Below are 22,726 nucleotides of genomic sequence, written 5' to 3' on the forward strand. Positions count from 1 at the left end.
CAAAGGTCGGTCCCTTAACCATCGCAGAAGTCACACCTCTACCTTTTTACCACAGAGCAATGGAGACCCGTGACGGTTGGGGAGGCCTGACCAGGCTCTGACCCTCTTCTAGTTGCTGGCTTATCACGTTAGGATTCAGCAATCACATTTCCGGCCTCCAGAGGAGGAAGCCCGTATGTGGTTTCCATTATCTCTGCATCTCACTTCTACCCCTAAATATCTCAACGACACATTCTCAGGGCCTAACTGCAGACTGGCCTGTGAGAAGCCTTGCTTTCCTGCTTAGCTGAACAATAGAAAACAGGCTTTCTCCTCATTCTCTCATTGCACTGGGTTTCCACAGATCTTGGAGTTAGTCCCACTGATCTGCTTGGGACCAGGAAGAAAACATCTCTGGAGTACCTCTTCTTAGAAGAATCCTGATCCCACGCTCATGACCTCATCCAACCCCAACAGGCTCCCTCAGACCCATCTCGAATGCTACCACGCTGGGGGGTAGGTCTTCAACAGAAGGATTCTGGGAGGAGACATGCAAACCATAACACAAACAGCCCCCAAAATACATCAAGCAGGCAGTCACCAGGGCCATTTTTCTCAAGTGGTATTTTAATGTTCAAGTGTCTAGCCTCCTTGGAGCCTTGGCATGGCATACATCACTGTCTGGGAGGTGTCCCTGCCTGTTCTTAGCTTTGGGTGTCGGCATGAGTTTCGCTGAATTTGTGCCCCTAACACAGTGCCTGCCACACAGCAACCAGAGAGGGAAAAGCAAGAGAGCTTAAGAACGTCCCAGCAAGTGGCTGAGCTGGCACCTGGTGCCAGACGTTCTCTTTCCACCACCCCGTGCTGCCTCTCCAGCACCCTCCTGCTTCCCTACTCTTCTGACAATTCAGCTTTTATCTCCTGCCCGCCCTGGTCCCTTAGTAACATTCTCTTCTCGACCCTCAGTCCTGAAACCAGCTTATTATGGACGGACTGTTTATATTCTCACAATTCTTACGAGGCGTGTTGGTGACGGGACTTGGGAGCCAGAGCTGGTTGAGTTCACGAGGGTCGGGCCCTACGAGGGGGCCACATGGGGACGCAGTAAGAAGGTGGTGTCTACAGGCAAGCCTCACCACCTCCCAGGAATCTAGCTGACAGACACCTTGATCTTGGACTTCCAGCTTCCAGAATGTGAGAAATAAATCTCTGCTGTTTAAGCACCTGGCCCAGGTGTTTGGTCAAGGCAGTCTCAGCAGCAGTCTCAGAAGCTCGCGTGGCAGACGATGCAAGAAGGTTCAGAGGAGAACTGGTTGGGTTGTGAGAGTCTTAACCCAATCAGTGAATTCATCCCCCTGATAGGGTTAACTGAGTGGTAACTGCAGGCAGGAGGGGTGTGGCTGGAGGAAGTGATTCACTGTGGTGTGGCTATGGGGTACATAGTTGTCTCTGGTGAGTGGAGTCTCTCTCTCTGCTTCCTGGTCACCATGTGAGCTGTTCCCCTCTGCCACACTCTCCCACCATGATGTCCTGCCTCACCTTGAATCCCCAGGAATGGAACTGGAGCTAGCTGTCCATGGACTGAGATCTCTGAAACCATGAGCCCCCAAATAAACTTTTCCTCTTCTATGACTGTCTGATCAGATCCTTTAGCCACAGCGGTGAAATAGCTGACTGAAACAGGAACTTTAGGGCTAGCAGGCTGTGATTTTACACAATGACACACAACAGCTCTGCTTACTGACATTTAACCGTAGAGGCTTGCAGTGGCTAACAGGTACCTGTAAAGATAATGGTAGGGGGCTGAGGTGTGGCTCAGTGGTAGAGCACTTGCCTGGCATGTGTGAGGCCCTGGGCTCGATCCTCAGCACTGCATATAAATAAAAATATAAAATAAAGGTCTGTTGACAACTTAAAAAAAAAAAAATATATATATATATATAAAAGATAACAACCATAGCAGAAGAAGGAAATAATGCAATGGGGACAGAACAATTCCCCTTTGGGCTTAGTGCAGTAAAAGCACCTAAGATGTATGAGCCAAGAGTCCCTGGGCTGTTGACAAGCTTGTACTCACATAAGGAATGCAGAATGCACCCTCCAATAGAATTGCATCACCTCTTTTGTCTTGATGTACCCAAAACTTGCTTATGCACACAAGTAAAATCCCTGCTATGCTTGGGGCTCAGACTTCGGGAATTATCCCTCTGGGTTGTGGCGCCACTAGTGTTGCTTCCAGAACTCAGTGTCGTGATCCTCATTTCCTGCTGCAAGACTGCTCTGCAGTTTAACTGAGTTACCTTGATTACGAACCTCGTGCTTTATGGACTGATGCAAGGGTGAGCTGTGAGAGCATAAAGGCAAAGGCCGGTGGAAACCACGTCAAGAGGGAGGCGTCTTAGTGACACCGAGGATGCGGGGAGGACCCCTGTTAAAAGGCTGAGGTTAGTTATTGCATGATAACCTGGAATTCCCACCTGGAATGAGCCAGAGTGTGCACACATGGTAGGAACCAAAGCTCCCTGCAACCCCTAATAACACACTAAGGGTCCTCATCTAGACTGAGAGATCGGCTACGTCTTCACAGAGCAGAAGAATGAATTAGCCTGTTATTGAGTGGCTGGGGAGGAGAAGGGGTGGGAACCAATTCACACAGCACAAAGCCATTGATTTTTTTTTTTTTTTTTTTTGAGTCCATAAAAGTATCTCCTTTAAAGGTGACTTTAGCAACCTGAGTCTTCAGCAATTTCAGGACAAAAGACTCATCCTCCAAGAGACTCATAAGATAAACAACTCATCCTCCAAGAGACTCATAAGATTCGGAGCTTTCTTATGACTTGAGGAGCAAATTACTTAACAGGGCTCCTTCAGAGTTCAGGCTACAGAAATGTGAAGGGTCATTTAGGAAGTTCAGTGATGCATGGGTATGTCAGTTTTTCTGAAATTGTGCAAATATAGGCTTCCGTTCCAGGTAGTGCATAAACTTTGGTTGCAAATCTAAATAAGGTATTCAGACACGGTCACAGGGAGAGCATCCTATAGGGAGCCAGGGTGCCGCGAGGCAGCCTTGCAGATGGACAGAAGCCCAGTCATGGGGTGTGTGTCAAACCTCTCAGATGGGCATCCTGAAGGGCTGGCTCTGGGAGCAGAACCATCCTGCTTCATGGGGGCATTGGGTGCAAGCAAGACACGTAACCGAGGTGGAAATTCACGATGGTCTTGGCTCTCAGGAAGTCAGTCCCTATGCTGACACAGAAAGGTGGGTTTAGTTTCGTTCTGTTTGGGGACAACTTAGGTCCATAACAATAATGATCATAATGATAAGGACATTGACAACGGGGGCAATAGCAAAGATGGCAGTGGTGCCCGCTAACCCTTAGTCCTTGCTTGGTCCAGATCCCGAAGGCTTCAGGATGAGTAGGCATGACTGACACCCCCATGTTAGTGAAGGAGGAACCACGACACAGCCAGGCTGAGTCCCCAGCACAACCGTGCACAGCTACAAAGGTTGGCCGATCGGATTCACATCAGGCAGCTCCCCACTCTGCCACCTTGCCCTTTACCCAGAGTTCAACTTGGTGCACAGGAAGCCTGACAAATATGTATCAAATAAAAGATGGCTCATCTACTGTCGGGTATAACTAATTAGAACAACGGCAGCAACAAAAAGACGGCTCATGCATTCCTTTTTGTAATCCTGAAAAAGTTACTTCCATTTTTGGATGAAGGGAAGTAAAAAGCCACTCCCCTAAGGAATGAACCAGGAGGATAAAAGAGGTAGTTTTGGGGAAAATTTAAAAAAATAGAGTTTTTAGAAAGAAATTTTCCTTTGCAGACAGCAGTGCTTGACTATAAAGAGAAATGCCTCAAAGAGCACTCAATTCCTCATGTTTTCATTTTCCTGAATGCAGAAGGGTATAGGGACTGACAGGGTTCAATGCCGTTCTCTTTAGACAGTCCACAGCGAGTCTCTGGGGCTCAAGTTCCTATAGCTGATAAAGCCAAGGGTTCTGGTTGCTCTTAAGTAGCTAATCAAAGAGAAAGCCAAGGCTTCATTTGAAACCTTCCTGAGCACACAGAAAGGGCACTGGGCCCCGGAGGATGGCGGGAAAATACCGCAAAGGTCAAGGCGGGCCAGGCGCCTTGCATGTAGCAGGAGGGATTTGGGTAAAACCACGTCGGCGTGGGGGATTACCAATTCCTCCCTAAATAAGCAGGCACAAGCAGTTATATTTGCATGGTCTTAGCAGAACACGACTGTCGGTGGAGCTAAAGGGCCCCGTGTGCATTGCTAGCTAGAAATATTTAACGGATTAGGACCGCACGCACTGGCAGACAGACCTGATTTAGGTTTTTCACATGATAGGAAGTCCCCAGGGTAGAACTCAACATGCTGGCATCGTTCCAGGTTAAGGCAGGAGATAAAACTGGAATCATTCAGGCTGCTCCATTCATTTCCAACCAAGAAAGCTGCCTCTCCTCATAGCTCATTGTTTCAGGATTAGCGTACGTAATGTCAGCACCCGCCTGAACGCGGATGAGATGAGGCCTCACTTCATTAAGCATTTGATATGGTTAAACAGCCACCCCATTCCAAACCCTACACTGGCAACTTGTCCTACAAATGGGATGAAAAAGTACACTCCACTGGCTGTTGATGAGCTTACCCTCTGTCTCTCCTTCAGATCACTTTTAAAATCAGAAAGAAAAAAAAAAAAATGTCTTTTTTCCCAATTCTTCTGTGACTTAGGGTAAGAAAAGAACACGTTTTCTACCATTTCTACCATTCTTGACTTGTGCCAAAGATATTAAATAACTCAGTGAAGCCAGATGTATCCTTCTCTTGCCAGAGCTTAGAAGCAGGTCCAGCTACCAGGCAGTCGGGAAAACAGTCACAATCTGTGAGGATTTAATTAGGCCAGTTTTTTGGATGGGTAGAGTTGCAGAGGTGCACCCTTGACTCTGGTCTGGTGGGGGTAACTTCCTTTTCTTTACCTGCTGATCCTAAACACAAGTAGATACAGACCCGGGAATTCACAGGTATGTTGCTGGCTCTCCTGACCTTCCTGTCTCCATGCCAAATCCACCATATCACTGCCTGGCCAAGTGTCTGTCCTGGGTGACTGAGGTGGAGAGTCTTGGAGAGACAGAGAATATATTTTTCCTTAAGGACAGGGACCCAAGATCTGGACAAAGCAAATATACCCAGGTGCTGGTCTGCTGGATCCGGGGACTGTGTGCACAGCTCTTTGGTCTGGCTTTGAGAATTCTCAGTCATTTTCTCCCTGTTTTAAAATGTTCGATTTCTATTCAGTTATTCATTCCATACTCTGAGCCTTAATAATGAAAAGCTACTTGAATGTTCAAAAGGGATTAGACGGTGAGACTTCAGGGGACAATAGAGGATCAGTGGGAACAACATAAATGGCCAATAACAGGGGATTATGTGGACCCTGTCCTGTAATAAGCAGTGGTGGGGTGTGACTGTAATTGGCATTCACAGTGTGCTCTGGTCCACAAGAAACAGGGTTTCATGAATAACGCACAACATGAACAACTCTTTTTCATGATTCTTGTAGGAAAATACAAAACCTTCCTGGCTGGCTTGCCATTCCTAACACCACACCTTCTAATTCCCACTATTACTGCCACTAATGGGGGTGACGAAGGTAACAGCAGCCGCAGCTGACACTGGTGGAGCCTTTTCAAAGGCAGCATCTTTATGAAACATTTTAATTTTTAAAATTTGTCCTTTTTAGTTACACATGACAGTAGAATGTCTCTTGACATCTCAGACACACATGGAGTCTAACTTCCCATTCTTGTGGCTGTACACGATGTGGAGTTTCACTGCTGGAGTATTCATATATGACACAGGAGAGTTCTGTCCCATTCATTTCCCACTCCCATTCCCCTCCTTTCCCCCGACTCCCTGCTATTCAATCAGTGAACCCCCATCCCGCAACACCACCCACTGTGTGTTGGCATCTCAGAGAGAACATTTGGCCTTTGGTTTTTTGGGACTGGCTTATTTCACTTAGCATGACAGTCTCTGGTTCCATCCATTTATTGGCAAGTGCCATGATGTATGAAACGTTTTGTACGGACCATCTATCTCATTTCCTCTTTAGCATAGCCCTACAACAGAAATACTGTAATTGCTCCCACTTTATAGATGGTAAGACAGAGGCACAGAGGGGAATTTGCCCAAGGCTGCTAGAAGTGAGGCAAGCCCAGTGATGGTGAGTTTACTTCACAGTCTATTCTTCTGACACTTTACTGACTTCTCCACCTGATCGGCAAATCTAAGCAAGCAGGTCTGTCTCCATTATCACTTACTATGAATGAAATAGTGCTTCTCATAGGGCAAATCCTGATAGCTAATATTAGCTGTCCAGTGCATGAAAGAATAAATGAATCAGAGGGTCCAGGCTGACAAAACTTGAGATCTGGGCCTCCTGAACATGGGTCCCAATTTCAGACAAGAAGAAGCCTCCTCCTTTAAGTGTCTTACTGCTTAGCAGCATGGTATGAAACAACAAGACTCATGCTAGTTTTCTGGCAAGGACTGCGGACTGAGTTGGGGAACCCTGAACCCATGCAGAACAGGACTGTATCCAATCAGCAAGATTCTAAGTGCCTGGGAAAGATCTGCACACCCAGCAGGGACACCAGGTTTTATACAGGCATCTCTGGGTATGAAGTCACCTGAAAGATACAGTGGGTGTTGAGGTGGCTGACAACAGTTCCTGAATCTCTCCTTCTATGCACACAATAGGATTAGACTTCTCTACCCTGTTAAAAGCTTGACTTGGCAACATGACGTGTCTGGTCAGTGAAATATGAGTGGGTCAGCTCCCTGGGTAACTAAAATGAGAAGAACTTGCTCTACGAATCCACAAGGGACTTGCAGGGTAAGCAAGAGAAACCTCTGATATTTAAAACTGCTGAGACTTGGGCCTATCTGTTACCACAGCATGACAAAGCACACACTGACTGATACAGAGGGGTAGGCAACACAAATAAAATATCCATGCTCTGCATCTAAGCTTATAATGTAGCAAAACAACAAACCATGCACTTAGGGAACAACAGAGGGAAGAGAATTAATATGCAAGCGACTAGATGCCAGATATGATACTAAGAGATTTATATAAAGGATTTCATAATAATCTCAATGTCACTATTCCCAGGTTACAAGTTCCCTTTCTATAGGTGAGGACACTGAGCAAAAAAACATTCCCAAGGTCTCTCAGCTAGGAAGTGAATCAAGTCTGTCGGATCTCTAGCATCTCAAACTCTTTCTCATCGTTAAATTTGGAGATGACATGATGAAATTGTGAGAGCTGACACTAACCAGTGGATTAATCCATCTGACAGATTAATAATTTGAAAGGACAACTGTACTGGGTGATAACTACAGGCAGGCAGGGTGGGGCTGGAGGAAGTAGGTCACTAGGGGCCTACCTTTAGGGTTTATATTTTGTCCCTGGCTTTTCTCTCCTCTCTCTCCTTCTGAGCTGCCAGGGGCTGAGCATCTTTCCTCCACCACACTCCTCCACCATGATGTTCTGCCTCATATCAGCCCAGAGCAAGGGAGTCAGCTGACCGTGGACTGAGCCTCTGGGACCATGAGCCCAAACAAACTTTTCCTCCTCCAGGTTGTTCTTGTCAGGTATTTTGGGCACAGAGAAGCAAAGCTGGCTAACACACCCCTTTCACAGAGTGGCTTTCCTGGCCAGTGACACTGACTCAGAATTGCTGGAGACCAGAGCTGCTGCCAAGGCGTGAAGGGGTGAACGGGGCAAGGGTATGGGGGAGGCTTCTTGAAGGAGGAAGGTTTCATTTCAAATTGATTTTTAAAATGAGTGATGCTTTTAAGAGGTAAGTTGAGGAGGAACCTATGACATTGCACAGCACACAGAGGCCCTAGTCACACAGGTGGATTGAGGTGGCCACCTGGACAGAAAACAGGAAAAACAGGAGGCAGTTGTGCCAGGCTTTAAATAACAGGCTGGAGCACTTTGGTCTCATAACCACAGAGGGCCTGTCTGCAGGGGCAGGCAGTGATAAAAGCAGTGTTTGTGAAAGATTGCTCTGGCAACTTCAGGGGGAGCTACGGCAGAAAGAGGGAGAGAGACGCAGGGAGGCCAGGGTGCTGTCTGGGTGCCGGGAGGAAAGGACGTAGGCCCAATGTGGACAGAGGCTGTGGACATGGAGAGCCAGGTGACTGCCAGCTCCAGGAGCTGAGGTCTTGCTAGCTGCCACAGGCTGGGCCAAGTGATTTGTTCCCATCATTTCAGAGCATTCGAGAGCAACCTCAGGGACACAGCAGGGTCCCCATTTTACAAAAGAGGAAAATGAGACTCAGAGAGGCCCTGGCTTTCCCAGGAGGACACTGGTAACACGTATGAACAGCTCGTAGGTGCTGTTTTGAGAGCGTGTCTTAGGTCTTCTTTAATCCCTGAACCCCGACACTACAATTAGCCCCATTCTGCAGAAGAAATAATTGAGGCTCAGGAGGCGAGGTGATTGCCTCAGGTCACGCCAGCTGGTGAGGAGCAAGGTCAAGACTTGACTCAGTTTGGCTGGGCTCCACTGTCCATGCTCTGAACCACTGCCCCAGGAGAGCGGGCAGCTGACTGGGCGGCCACCTGCCGGGGAGCCCGTGGGAGGCTCAGAAAAGCAGCCACAGCCTCTCAGCCAAAGGGTGCCAGGAAGGCGGAGGCTTCAAGACACATTCTGCATTTGGAACTTGTAGAGGATGGTGCCCCCAGACACCCCTCGGACCTAATCTAGGCCTCCTGGGAGTAGGAGGAACGTGAATCCAGGCTTCCTGGCTTCCTTTGAAGACTAGGGCAGCATTATATATAATTTACCCCACAAAAGGACCTTAGGATACTTTGTGTGTGACCCAAACCCATTTAGATGGTACCTCTGCTACCTCCACTGGTTTGTGGTAGACCCAAATACCCAGAATTGGATTTTTCAATAAATCACTTATCCTGCAGTGATCCTGCAGACAAAAAAGTCAGGTCACAAGCTTCTGAAACGTCACCCCACATCTGTGCTTCCATCATTAAGGTGGATCCAAGAAGGAGAGAGGGACACAGAGGCGTCCGTCCTGCCTGCCCAGGCCATCTGCTGCAAAGCGGCAGATAGTTGAAAGAGGTTTTTCTCTGGCATGTGGCTCGCTTCTGAAGGGCAAGCGCAGCTGCAGCCCACTTGCTCCCACAGGCACATTCTTGAAATTCCGCTTTCATTTCTGCGGAGCCACTTGTGCACACAGTTTAAAGAGTCCAGTAGTTGTTTGAAGGTTGATAAAAGAATTCGCATTCTTTGACCCTTGTCTCCCAGAAATATAATTTCCTGCTATTTAAGTTGGGTCTTTTTATAGGTTACCTCCAGATCTCTAAATAACGTGCCTACTTCTTGATTTCTGGGTTTGGGGGATGATCTGCTGTTTGCCCACTCTGGAAGATGAGGATTTGGCTCTCTTGTATCACCAATATCTCTGCCATCACCCCACAGGTGACCCTGTTCAAGCCTTCCTGGTTGCACGGCAATTTTAGACAGTCAATGTTTTTGTTATCTGGATCAAGAAAATGCCATTCATAGATCAACAGCACAGGATATTATGACTTCAACACTATTTTTCCTAGGAAAACTTTTTGTTGTCCCTGGAGTTAATACAGCCCATTCAGTTAGTGTTCATATGTTCCTCACTGATCCAGAGACTTCCCCAGCTTTGTCAATCTCCTCTGGATGCATTTAAATCCAGGGAGAGCTTTTTCAGTTTCTTCACACAGGAATCTCTCTCTGGGCACCTGACTCTCTCCCTGGGAGTCTCCAGAGGCCTGCAGCCCCCGGGACCCTGCACCCTCATCCTGCACAGTCTCATTAGCCTGGGTCCCCCATTCTCCTGTCTGGTGCCTTTCTTTTCCTTAGTTCACTCCCTTGGTTTCGGTAAAGCATATTTAGTACTAGCTCCCCGACAGGGCCGTATGGAGGTAATGTTTTAATAATTTCTGAACATCTCCTGAGGGTAGGAAGCATGAGTGGAAATTACTTGCTTCAGGATTGTCTTCTTATGCCTGTGTAACTAAGAAGACTCCTGCTATTTTGATTCTTGACTCTTTATGTTAAGACCTGTTTTTATTTATGTACTTTTTTACTTATTTTTTTTTAGTTGCTGATGGACCTTTATTTTATTCATTTATTTATATGTGGTGCTGAGAATCGAACCCAGTGCCTCACACATGCTAGGCAAGTGCTCGACCACTGAGCCACAACCCCAACCCCTGTGCACCTGTTTTTTAATGCCCTTTCTAGAAACTTGGAGGGTCTCTTTTTCATCCAGGGCTCTGAACTGTGATGATGGTGTTCTTGGTGTGCTTCGCTGTCATTCGGTGACAGGATATTAGATGAGTCCCTTTCTATGCGAAAACCCTGGTTCTTTTGGCTCAGGGGAAACTGTCTCCAATTTCTCCATTTTCTCTTTTCTGTCTAGAATCTCTATTATTTGGATGTAAATCTCTCCTACCAGGGTCCTTGGTTTTTCTTATCCGTTCTGTCTTATTTTCTATTCGTTTGTGTTCTGCTATCTGGGATATATCCTCAAATTTATGTCCCAACATTTTTAAATGTTAAATTTCTATGAGTTCTTTCCTGTTTATTTCTTTAAAAATGGGGGGGGGGGGAGTCATTCTGCTTTTATTTCAAGAATGCAAAATATTTGGTTATCTTTCAGGATTTTTTTGTCTTACTTTATTTTAAATTTTCTTCTCTTTATGTATCCTGTTTCCTCCAAGGTCTTTTTTCTCTGTCTCTGTCTCTGTCCCTCTCTCTCCCTCTCTATGTAAGAATGTGTGCATGTACATGTGTGCTCCGTCTTTCACATTCGGTTTTCTCTAGGTACCTGGTGGTCCTTGGCCGACCATTCATTTTTACGTGTGGGGTACTTAAAAGCTGTTGGTCATGGGCCTGTTGACTGCAGGCTTCTTCATACTGAGACTCAGCCAGGCCATTTCCCTGGGGCCATTCAATCCCTTAAAGGGATGAGTTTCCCCCCAGAACTCTTCTGAAGTCCTGGACCCTGACCCTGGCTGACTATGTTCTGGGAACTAACTTAAAGGAAAAGGACAGTAGTTTCAATTCATTACATTGTCAACTTGCATTAAACTCCTGTTTTCAGAGAGAAACCTGCTTCCCCCGCTGGGCCTGACATCTGGTGCTCAGAGACCTTCCACTTCACCCGCTCCAGAGAAGAAATCTCAGCTTGCCTGGGTGTGAGTGGGTCACCATCTGGCTGTGTCAGGCAGGGAGGGGATCTGAAAGTGCAATAGCGTCTTAATGACATTTCACCCCATCTTCCCTCTGCTCACAAGTTGTCACCTCTGCTTCCACAGCCTGCTCACGCTGCTGCTTCCCAGGTATTCTGGAGGTCAGTGTGGTTGCTGCTTGGTTTTCCTTATGCCAGGCACTGAAGATTCTGTGTTCTTTATTTTTGGGGTGGGGGGGGGTTTCCGGGGATTGAACTTGAACACTGAGCCACTATTTTGTATTTTATTTAGAGACAGGGTCTCCCTGAGTTGCTTAGTGCCTTGCTTTTGCTGAGGCTGGCTTTGAACTTGCAATCCTCCTGCCTCAGCCTCCTGAGTTGCTGGGATTACAGGCGTGCAGAGCAGATTCTATGTTCTGAGTCCACTAAGTCAACTACTGGTCATCTGCCCACTCTCCAGCATCCACATTTATATTGCTACTTTTCTCTCCTTCTTTATTTTCCTTACGGGTTTACCTTGCAAAAACCATTTTAGTTGATTTTTAGGAGAATCAGAGGTCAGTGTGTGTGTTCAAGTTGCCCTTTTAAGCCAGAAGTCCTGCAGGAAGGTAGCCAAATCTTCTACTCCCCTGAGTCCTACCATTTACTTCCCTCAATTATGTAGGGCACCTGGATTTTCAGGTAAGTGACACTAATGGGATGCTATGTGTCTGGGTTGTGGAGTCTGATCTGCTCTGGGTGTGGAGTGAAAAGAACACAGGGCCACCATTAGGAAAAGAGTTAATGTCAGCTCTGGCTCCTACTCATTTTGATCCTTGGTCTCATTGGTAGCCTTAGGATAATAACCACCAACCCAACTGCTCTCAGGTTCTTAGTAGGATCAAACAGGATAATGACTGAAAGCACTTCAAAAAGCATAAAGTACTACAGAAACACAAGGCTTTGCTCTTACTTTCATCTCCTGAAATTCAATCTGAGGTTATCTTCAGGAGAAATGCGTGTCTCTAATAATCATAAGAATCACCCTTGTGGCATATTCAAAAGAATGTCCTCTGGTACACAGACATGTGACACAGGACAGTGTTTCTCACCCGACTGAGATTGTCCTGTTAGTTGCCAAAGGCAGCCAGCTTTCACATCACCCAGACAAACACCCAGAATCTCGGACCATATCCTGAGAAGAGTGCGGGAGACCCAGCTCTTGTCTCAGAATCCCCCTTCACAGGGGGTCTGTTTCTCAACTGAACTCATGTCCCTCTTGAGGAAGGTCAGAAAGGCAGGAAAAAGGGAGACCAACAGCGTAGAGGAAGGGGATTGGGAGGAAGGAGGAGGGAAAGGCACAGGAAAGTACCGGAGAATGAAATGCCAAATTATGTAAAGTATAAATACATCACAACAAATCCTGTTTCTCCATGTAATTATAATGCACAAAGTAAAATAATAAGTAATAATAGCAATAGAAGGGAGATCACAGAGTGGATGAGAGAGGAAGGAGGAGGCGGAAAGGAAAGGTACTGGGAAAAGAGATGGATACCCGCTGTATGTTAAGTGATAAAAACAAGATGTGGGACCACAAGTGTGATTTCTTCCCTATAACAAAACAGCAAACCCCTGTGCACATGAAGTATTTACCTACAGGTATACATGTTTGTATTACAGAGACAGAGACACACACAGACAATAGAAGTGAGTCTACTCTCACCAAGCATGGCGGTCGCTTCTGGAAAACAGGATGGGGGTTAAAGGACTTGTGCCTTGTATTGCACACAACCCTGCGCAGTCTGATTGTGTTCATAAGATGTGTACGTCACTTCTGGAAAGGAAAGACTAGATGTCTGTTAAAAGAGTAAGATGGAAAATCAAATCTGGGAGAGTGTCTACCCACTTTTAAAGTAGAGTTAATAAGAAGCCAGGCAAAGAACAGATGGCCAAGAGGCAGAGAAGGGCCTGGGGCAGGTCACACACCATGCTGAGACAGGTGGCTTGCACACGTGTGCTAGAGACATGCGGGGAGGCATATTTCCATCCAACTGGTAATAACAAATGAATCCCTTTGGCCCGTGACAACCTCTGTGCTTCCACGCAAGTCCCACTATCCATGTAAAAGGACAACTTACGTATTTTTTAAAGTGCAATTTCCACAGAGAAAGATGTACACATCTTGAGTGTACAATCAATGACTTCTGAAACATGCATAAATGCATATACCCAGGTGACTCATAAGGGGCATTTATTTAAAAGAAAATCTCCTGTCTGGATGCAGATGTGTGGATCTGTGAGAGATAGCTCTCTGAGTCAGGGGCAAATGCATGAGTGTGTGCTGGGTGGGGGCTTCAAACCCCACCCATATGAATCAGGACCTGCCTGGTGGTACTGGGTTTTCTCCCTGCATTTCCCAGGGACTTTCTGATTTTGTATACTCCTAATTTGGCTGTCTCCTGGCTCAGTGGCCTGCATATTTCTTGGCAGTGAACATGATAATCCTAGACCACACATGCAATCAGTCTGGCAAGAATATACAGGGCTGAAGAGATCCTTGGAAGTGGACCAACTTTCTCAAATATGCCACCCACTGCTGTCAGTTTCCCCTTTCCAAATTAGAGCTGTTAGTTCCCGTGACTCACGGAACAGGAGACTGATTTCCAGGTGTTGCCAGTACCTACATTCAGTCTGTCTGGGCTACTATAATAATCATAACGGCTCACATGGACTGAGGGTTTACTGTATGCCACAAGCACTTCTCATGATTTATCTCTGAACCACCACCACGAGATAGGTACTATTATCTCCACTTCATTGATGGGGAACTCAGGCAGAGACGTGAGTTACTTGCCCAAGGTCACAGAATTAACAAGTGACAGTGTGAAGACTGGACTTAAGTCTCTCCTACCGGCAAGACTGTACTTAGTACTGTTCAGGAAAGGCCCAGGTGCTCTAAGGTTTAAAGGACAGGAAAAGTGTCGCCTCCTGACTTCCTGGCTATTGCTTTCTCTGCCAGACTCGGTGGCTTCCGCTATATAAAAATGTCAAGTCCACCTTCTTCTAAAGAGGTCAATATTCAATCATCTCTAGGTATTGCGAGGGCCACAGAGGGGTCTATTGGTTCTGTCTAGACACAAAACCAACAAAGCATACTGCATAACCATGTTTTATAGCCAGAGGTTTTTATCTTGTTGTTTCTTCTCTGAGGAGCTGGCTGATAAATCGGGCTTCACAGGTGGAGAGGAATGTGTGTTTTCAAGAGTGACTTTCAGGAGCCGAGAGAAGGGCAAGCAATAATGTGGCAAAGAGAAGCATCCTTCAGAACCAGTGGCAATCTCCCCTCAAGAGGCCAATTAATCCATTTGAAGCCATAATGAGGAGAGTGACAGAGCCTGCTACAGGCTGTCTACCCACTCTTCAGTGACGGCGACTGGGGCACTTTGGAGCCGCGTTCATCAGTCTGCGGTGAACACAAGCCACCGTGTGCCACGACATTAATCACACTCCATCTGCTGCCGGAGGTACACGGCCATCGAGGCCTGAGCACATCTTCGCAGCCGCGGGTCCCAGATCTCAGCCTGTAACAATTTCCCACCTTTATGGCATCCCTTTTGTCTCTTTCTAAAGGTACAACTTGATCCTTTTATTGCATTACTAACTGTTGCCTTGAGACTTGGGCCAGCTTGTTTACCTGGAGAAATCCTATAGAGAACAGATGCAGGATCTGTGTAAAGGCCAGCCCAGTGTTGTCCCCAACAGCAGGCCAGACTACAGTTTTTGTTCTATCCCTCAAATCCTGTGGGGTGGAGCCGAGAGAGGAACGTTGCTCAAATGCCAGCACTTTCCGTTCTGGCAACAGGACCAAACTCGCCACCTACCAAAATTATATTTTACTCCAGAATTACAAGTTATATTTCCAAAAGTATCCTAATGAGACATTGAAGAGGTGACAAAGAGGAAAAGAGAAAGAGGCTACTTTTCCCCAAAGGCAATAGAAGTTGGACCAACTTGGCTTTCCATTGTGCTGGAGATAAAAGCGGAACAGAAGATGCCGGGGCTGGATTTGTGGCTCAGAGGTAGAGCACTTGCCTGGCATGTGAGAGGCCCTGGGTTTGATACTCAGCACCATGTTAAAAAAAAAAAAAAAAAAAGTCAAGATGCAGAGCCTTCCTGAAGTAGGCAGGCTAAGGGAGCCTCTTTTATGTTTGGGCCCCAAAGAGCTACCTCTCAGGGCAAAAAGATATCAGAAGTGAACATAGCTCTCCTCATTGCCCAGGAGACTGTGGGGAAGGGTGCCTTTGCCACAGGTACAGGGGAGGTGTGGAAGCCTCTGTCAGCATGGCTGGTCCTCTCACAGACTGCATATCTTGGGCTTGCATTACTTAGAGGTCAAGGGAAACTCATAAACTTGGTTTGAAATGGTACTAAATTGGCAGTACTACTAGGCACCAAGCAGAAGCTAAGCTAAATCCCTCTGGAGGAAGCTATTTGTACCCTAGTCCCCAACAAATCCCCACAAATAATTTCTCATATAGAGTGAGTAGAATTCTGTCAAAAATATCCAATACATGGGGAATCAAGGCACCATGAATAGACCAGAAGAAAGAGCAGACATCAGAAAGAGACACAGGAAGACTTCAGACACTAAAATGATCAGGCCAAATCATAAACATGTTACTAGGCTATTAAGGAACAAATAAGAGCCTGAATATATCTATCTGCAGGGGAGAATAAGTTATTGATAAAACAATGAAATGTATTTGAAAAAAGAACAGAATGGAACATGGAACAGTGAAAAATATTTTATGTGAATTGAAACACTTGATGGACCAGTTTAATAGTAGATTAGACACAGATGAAAAGAGAATAAATGAACTGAAAGAAAGCTCAGGAGGAATTATTGCAGGAAGGTAGCATGGAGAGACACAAAAAGACAGAAAATAGAGATGTGAGGTGAAGAGACACAAAGTGAGGTGGTGGGAAGTAAGTTCCAATGATGGGGTGTTATGATTCAGATCCGGAGTGTCCCTCAAAATCTCATGTGCTGAATGCATGGTCCTCAGTGTAGCATGTACATGCTCAGCACTGGGCCTGGTAAAGCTGAAGTGCTAAAAACCAAAAGCCATTACTAGTAAGCGATGGATCCATTTCTTAAATTGTGACCCTAAAGTTATACACCCTCTTGTTTTCTTATCCCTCCAAATCCCTTGTCTTTCTTTAAAGATGGCAACTTCTTGACATGACTGTCTTAGTCTGGCTCCTTTGCTTGATGCTTCATGTCAGGTTCCACTTGTGTCTGACAAAAAAATAAAAGTTTTCATTATTTAACTGAAACACATGGCTCCTGGTCATTCCCAGCGTCATGCAGAAGACGAGGTGGAGGGGAAAGCCGTGGTGACTTGCTGTCGTGTCCTTCAATACAGAACGGTGTCATGCACTGTGTCAGGGTCTGGAAGAGCTTCAGCGGGAACTGAAGGTGGCTGGCAGTGGTGCAGAGTCCCCACTCCAGGGAGAGTGAAGGAGGGACGGTGACTTCTAAAGCCAAATGGAGCAAGTCTCCCAGGACTGCAAATACATTGAGAAAGCAGCCGCCAGTGCCAAGACTGACATCTACTCGTCTTCTTGAAGGAGAGCTGACTGGGGTCAAGGAGAACGGGGGATAGGAAAAAACTTCTTGAAATGATGTCAACATTTTGAGCCTGGGGGGCCAAATTCAGAAGATATCTCAGAACTATTGTACTTACATCCACATTTCCCTACTTCCTGAGTCTTGATGTTACTGTGTGTGCGTGTGTGTGTGTGTGTGTGTGTGTGTGTGTTTCAGCTGTGAAACCCACAAATCTTTGCACTGCTCAGTTGTTAGCCTTATGTGCGTTCCAATCTCATGTATTCCATCAGCAAGTGGATTGCAGTCAACAACTTCATACCCACAATGTGACTGCATCCCCGGGATCCTTTCTAAGAGGAAGAATGTGGAGTCACCCCTTGTTTAAAGCTGATCAATTGCTCTTCCTTGGTCATCTTCTCTGCCTCCCTTTGTTGCCAGTTATTTCCCCTCCTCCAGTCTAGATAAGCCCCTCCTTTCTGCTATCTGCAGGCACAGATCAGTGTCAAGGCCAAAGTCAGAGAGGAAAGAAAGGAGGCAGGATAAGCTGTTTCCTAGCAGCTAAGATCAGTCAGTCTGACATTTTCTTTCCAGTGCTTTGGGTCATCTCTGAGCTAAGAATGGTGTGTGTGTGTGGGGCGGGGGACAACTCCCATCCCCCCCTCTGGCCTTCTTATTAACAACTTAATGACACTTTACATTTTCAGAATGTTATCCAACCATTAATAATTGAGCAACTTTTCAAAACAATGTTGGGCTGCCTTCTCAGGAGAAAGGAAAGCTGTAATTAGAAATATGGCACGCTATTCAAAGAGGCCACATTTAATTAATTCACTTTAATTTGATTTAGGTCGGGTCTCCATAAACCAGTTTGTATCCAACCCCACAGCAGGAGATGCCAGAGAAGTTTCAGAAGGCTCCCTCAGAGCCTGTGCCGCCATACGGTGCTGTTCCCAGGACCCCAGTCCCATGCATGCTGAGACCCTGCAGTCTGGAGACCTGCGCTGGGTTGCTACCCTCCCTAGCCTGTGGCTCTGTTAAGTCACTTCTCCTGATCCATTTCCTGATCTGCAAACTGTGGAGAATGAGCTACCTACATTTCAAAGATTTGTAAGAGGATTACAGTAAGGTGATGCTTATCCAGCACTTATTAGCTCAGGGCCCAGTACACAGTAACATATGGAAAAATGTTAGCTTCAAAAAACCAAAAAAGCAATTTAAACAATAATTACCCCAGAGGAGCAGGGGAGCAAGGAAGATTTATTTTTCACCTTAGTCCTGTAATTCTTAGAAATCCTTTTCTTTTTTTCAAAAACCATGAGAATACATTACTTCTATAGTTAAAAGCAAACTAGTTATTTCAAAGAGCTTTTAAGAGTTGCCAGAAGTTAGCACACTGGATTGGGGAGTACATCTTAAGGGGAGGTTCCTGATTATGTTAAAAAAATTAACATTAAGCTGGACTGTGATGTGTACATGCGGTCCCCCATACTCAGGAACCTGCGATGGGGGGATCGCTTGGGCCCTGGAGTTTGAGGCCACCTTAGGCAACATGGTAGGCAAGACCCTATCTCCAAAAAAAAAAAAAAAAAAAAAAAAAAAATTGAACTCTAAATGAGGATGAGAGTTTCCCTTCCAATCTCTCCCAGAGATGTGCTACCCAAGGCCACACTGAATTAAGAGGCTGAGTTCCTAATCTGTTCCTTTTGCAACGTGCCCCTCCCCCATCTGTTATGGGTCGCTCCATCCTTCCAATTCTTCAGGCCAAAACCCCTGGCATTGACCTTGACAGTTCTCTCACACTCTCCATCAAATCCTCAAACAATTCCAGCCGACCCCACTTTCAAAGCACAGTCTTTATCGACCACTTCTCACCGCCCCTCTTTCCATCTGGCCGTGGGTACTTTACCACTCAGTGAATGGCTTACTGCAAGAGCCTCCCCTCTGCTTCCTGGCTCCCACCACTGCCCCCTACAGACCACTCCTAACACAGCAGCCGGGGGAGTCGGAAAAACCCAGTCAGATCGCATCACTTCTCTGCTCAAGACCCTCCCTGGCTCCCCTTACCTGGCATAGAAGCCAAAGTTCCTTCTGTTTCAGGAAATTTCCGCATGTGGTTTCCGCTTCCCCTGTCTGGTCTCAGCTCCCACGACTTCCCCCTCACTCTGCTCTAGCCTCTCAGGACTCTCTGCTCATGTTGTGCCCTGCAGTGTGCCTTGGAGCAGACACTCGACAAGCAGGTGCTGACTACATGGCACGGATGAACAGGTATTCTAAGATGACCAGCACTGCTGGAGTGTCCTCTGCTCCTTCAGTCCTCTGGGCCACAAGCAGAAGAAATGGACAAAGAGGCAGACAAATCCCAGCTGAAGAAGAGTTGCAGGTATAGGATGGAAATAACGCTGCGGACACAGGAAATGAGGGGCACTGAGGAAAGGGAGCCCCCCACCCCGCAAGGAACCAGGAGGCAGAACTGGATGTGGCACTTTGGGAAGGAAACTGACCTTAGTCCTGTAAGAACTGCAGTATCTATTCTGACCTAAGCCTTGGACTGGCTGTTTTACACATGCTTTTTATTTAATCTTTGTCAGAGCTTAAAAAGGTAACTAGGACCTCATTTTACGGTTGAGAGGTTGCTCAGGTCTGCAGAACCGGAAAACTGCAGAACTGGATTCAAACTCAGATCCATATAGTCATTGTGCCAGTGGTTCCCAAGAGGTATCCAAGCTGCAATGAACTTCTGAGCTGCCTGGTAGAATTACAGATCTCTGGACTCTGCCCTTTGATTCAGAATCCCCAGGGATGGAGCCTGAGAATCTGTGCTTCGTGAATGCCCTGAGATTCCCAGATCAGCCAAAGCACCCTGCTTCCCTTCTCCATTGTTGTTCAAGTCGAAGAAAAAAATAAAAATTCAACTGATGTCGGGGCTCAGAAAATGATAATCCAAAATATGCTGCTTTGGACTTCAAACTGAGAGTCCCCCGTGGAGCTGCAGATGCAGGGAAGGGCTTTCTCTGAAGTTCCCTTGCCTGCCTAATGACTGGGTCTGCCAAAGAGGAGCACAATGGCCTTCAATCTTCTTACTGAAATTTCATTAACCAAGGAAGATTAAACTCCTATCACAGAGGAGAAGACTGAGAATCAAATACCACACCTAGCGCTCACAGGAATTTTGTCCCAGGCCATTGTCTGTTCCTCAGGCTCATTTTCTTACCTCAAAGTCATTTATCCCCCTCTAAATTTGCCTGAAGCCTCCCCCCCCCCCCCGCCCCACTTTCCTTCTCTCTCCCCTGAGATGAAGGTATTTAAGTCTCAACCATCTGGCCCTTCTCTGAGTTTCATATTTGGGTGGCTCCTGTGCACATATGCACAGGTATGCTTCTGCTAATCTGCCTACTAAGTGTTTGCTTCGGCAGATTCAATCACGAAAGCTTCATAGGGAGAGTTTGAGCTTCCCTACTTTACAAACAGAGCGAGGCCTTGCCCTGTTGAGAGTTCAATCCAGCTCACAATAAGGGGGGGGGGTCATGGCGGCTGAGGCAGATGGCCACAGTCTTGACTTCAAGAAGCTTACAATCAAACAGCTGGATGTGGAAGCCATCCTTATCTAGCAGACTCAGATGAGGTTGAGCCTCAAGACACAGGGGTCTGACTTCTGGGAACTGGCAGACACAGAGGTCTGTCCCAGATTGCCAGGGGTTATGTAGTACTGTGGGAGTGATTCCCTGTCTGGTTTTGCGAGAGTTCCCCTGAGAAAATGGCTCCCCTAACTCCACCCCATCCTGCTCCTTCCATTCTGGGCCCCTTTACCTGTGCGATTATAAATAAGAGAGTTGGGCTATTCCATGTTTTTAGAGGCCAGATCTGGTATGGCCCAATCCCATCATGCCCCCTATGAGAGGGCATGATGATTTTTAAATGAGTTAAAAGGAGTATTGGCTCTTTTTTGTTTATTGATTAGATAAGCTTTTGAGTAACTGACTGATTTATAGCCAACATCATCCTCTGGCAGTTAACCCTTTTCTCATCCATGTGGGACGTGGCTGAGAAATCCCCACAGCTGGAGACATAAAGGGAAGCAGAGTCAGCAAGGTACGTGTTTCAACATACGTGTTGAAGCAGTGCAAATTAAATGCTGTGGATATTCAGAGGCAGGAGCAGGAGGGCATGTTCCATTCAAGAGGAACAGCATTGACCAGTGGAAAGTATCAAGTTGCAAGATCTGTTTGGAAGCATCACAAACAATCCAGTTTTGCTGGGGCAGGAGGTGAGGAAGTAAAGTCTACCAGAGTCACATGCACAGCTGTGACCACCAAGGACAGTGGGCTACTCTTAATCTATAGGGCAAGAGGGACTTTTGGAAGAAGTTTGAGTGAGGGAGTTAACATGTAAGGTAAGGCTGAGAAAAATCAGTCTGACGCTGACAGTTGGAGGGATGGACTGGACTGAGGACAAAAGAGGAGGTGGGAATGGTGGGCAGATGAACCCTGGAGTTCAAGTTCCAGGAGAGGGTCCTTCACAGTGGAGGAAGAGATCTGCTTAGAAGGGAGAATCAGCCCACGAATCAAAAGGCAGTGTGACCCTGTGGACTGAAGGAACCAAAGAAACTCACGCTGGGAGACCTGACCTTCTCCACAAAGTGGGACACACATGGCTCTCTACGTTGGGGACAGGGACTGAGAACAGGATGCTTTAAAACTGTGGCTGTAAATGGGTCATGAAATCCTTGAAGGTCCATAAGAAGGATCTGTTTTGCTCTAGTTCTAGTCAGGTCCAGCTAATGTTGGATAACAAGTCTGCACTGATCCAAATCAGGAATTAGCAAGGCTGTTCCAGGGAAGTCACATAGTAGGGCAAGTTCTACACCAGGATCCCAGAGATCCTCATCACAGTCATGCCCCTTAGCCACGGGATGTGTTCTCATAAACATGATGTCAGATGATTTCTCCATCATGCAGACCTAGATGGCCCAGGTGAACCACTGAACGTGGCCTCCAGATGCAATCAAGACAAACGAGATGTGTGACATGGCTGCTGACATAACACAGCACGTTGCCTTACTGCAAAAGTTTTAGTGAAATAGAAGGAGTACATTCCAAAATAGCTATAAAGGTATAATAAACCAGCTGGGTACAGCAGGGCATGCCTGTAATCCCAGAAACTCAGGAGGCTGACATAGGAGGATCATAAGTTCAAGGCCAGCCTTAGCAACTTAGTGAGGCTTTAAGCCACTTAGAGAAACCCTGACTCAAAATACATACATACATACATACGCACATACATACATAAATATATAAAAATAGAAAGGGCTGGGGATGTGGTGCAGTGGTTAAGACCTCTGGGTTCAATCCTTAGTATAAGAAAAAAATATACAGTAACCCAGTAACAGTTACTTATTATTATTTCAACTGTTATGCACTATACATAACGGCATGTACTGTACATTTATATAACCATATAACCACAGCACAGTACATTATGTACCAGCCTCCATTATGACTGCAGCATCACTAGGCAACAGAAAATTTTCAGCTGTATTATAATCTTATAGGACCCCTGTCTACATATGATCCCTCAGGGACCTGAAGCAGCCTGATGTGGTGTGTGGCTACGTATGTCCTTCTTTCTGACCACACCTCAACCTACATGTCAAAATTCTTGCAAAAGCATCATCCTCAAGTTCCAAGGATGACATAGCATAGCTGTGCTCTGTCTGAGATCATCTTCAGGCAGCCCCGAGAGTAATCATAATTTGACAAATTAGAGTTGAGAAATTACCCTAGCAGGAAATTTGATCTTTCCACGCTATTGCTGTCAAGAGGAACTCAACTTTCCCAGGGAGATTTTACTTCCTTACCACCAGTTTTGGTTGGTGCTTC

The 22,726-nt window shown here is 46.3% G+C and overlaps 1 protein-coding gene across 9 annotated transcripts in view; it reads right to left on the bottom strand.

Moving 5' to 3' along the window:
* LDLRAD3 (low density lipoprotein receptor class A domain containing 3) overlaps positions 1-22,726 on the bottom strand; it is a 223,884-nt gene that overhangs the window by 25,501 nt on the left and 175,657 nt on the right. The gene's annotated exons all lie outside the window — the stretch shown is intronic.

This window comes from Sciurus vulgaris, assembly GCF_902686455.1.
Source record: "Sciurus vulgaris genome assembly, chromosome: 11".
Classification (NCBI taxonomy): domain Eukaryota; kingdom Metazoa; phylum Chordata; class Mammalia; order Rodentia; family Sciuridae; genus Sciurus; species Sciurus vulgaris.